This window comes from Otolemur garnettii, unplaced genomic scaffold (assembly GCF_000181295.1).
Source record: "Otolemur garnettii isolate 467f Iridium unplaced genomic scaffold, OtoGar3 scaffold00130, whole genome shotgun sequence".
In the NCBI taxonomy this organism is placed as follows: Eukaryota; Metazoa; Chordata; class Mammalia; order Primates; family Galagidae; genus Otolemur; species Otolemur garnettii.
The window spans coordinates 5,036,893-5,037,849 of NW_003852525.1; the positions used below are offsets into that span (position 1 = coordinate 5,036,893).

The following is a 957-nucleotide window of genomic DNA, read 5'->3' on the forward strand; positions in this document are numbered from 1 at the left end:
TTGTATCTGTGCTTTTTGTCTTAAAATGTTTAGAATAAAAAAAATAATACTAAAGAAAAAAATTTCTCAATATTACTGGGTACAAAGCTTTTGATTACACGGATTGCTTTTGTGCAGTTTGAATCGAAGCTCTAAGCGTGCCCTTCACGGGATAGTGGCCCTTGCACCTCCCAAGTGTGAAGTCCCCCCTCCCTCCCGCGCCTCCCCCTGCCTGCTTTCCCCTGAGTTTACTAGCAAATATGCGCGTGGACGTTGATCATTCTAATCCCAGTTGAATTGTGAGCGTGTGTGTGTTCCAGTTTTGCGGGTGGGTTTTTTTTTCACACCCAGAGACTGGGCCCGCCGCTCTCCCGTGCTGGGTGCGGCCGTTCCTGCCCCGCCGCTGCGGCCCTCGGGTTCCCCGCGCGCTCCCGGAGCGGTTGGGCAGCGGCCGCGGCCCGTGCTGCCTCCGACTGCAAATCCCGGGGCTGGTACTTCTTGCCCTGGTTGCCCTTCCCAAGCTTTTCTGTTGAGTCTGGTTGATGACGGTGAGAACACGGGCGATGGCTCTTGGAGAGTCTGGACCCCACGTCCTGGTCACTTTCGCTCCGTGAAGCTGGGACAACTCCACCTTCAGATCGGTCAGCTGTATCGGCCGCTCTTCCTTATTGCTGTCAAGGTCAGGAGTCTTAATCGTGGCGGTGGCGGCACCAGCACCCCCACCCCAGGACATGGGCGGATCTGACCGGCAACTCCTCTGTCTCTGCTTCCTTGGGTTGTTCTGCTTAGAGGAAGAGTCTCCCAGCTCTGCCCAGGATTTCCAAAAGGTATTAGTTCACCACTTTTTTTTTTTTTTGAGACAGAGCCTTAAGCTGTCACCCAGGGTAGAGGCTGTGACATCACAGCTCACAGCAACCTCCAGCTCCTGGGTTCAAGTGATTCTCCTGCCTCTGCCTCCCAAGTAGCTGAGACTACAGG

General features: G+C 54.3%; 1 long non-coding RNA gene across 1 annotated transcript in view; it reads left to right on the forward strand.

Annotated features, from left to right (window-relative positions):
• Positions 1–260: 260 nt before the first annotated feature.
• LOC111727909 overlaps positions 261–957 on the forward strand; it is a 3,686-nt gene continuing 2,989 nt past the window's right edge. Inside the window, exon 1 of the long non-coding RNA XR_002775337.1 lies at positions 261–806. This is a non-coding gene — a long non-coding RNA (uncharacterized LOC111727909). The remainder of the gene's footprint in view (positions 807–957) is intronic.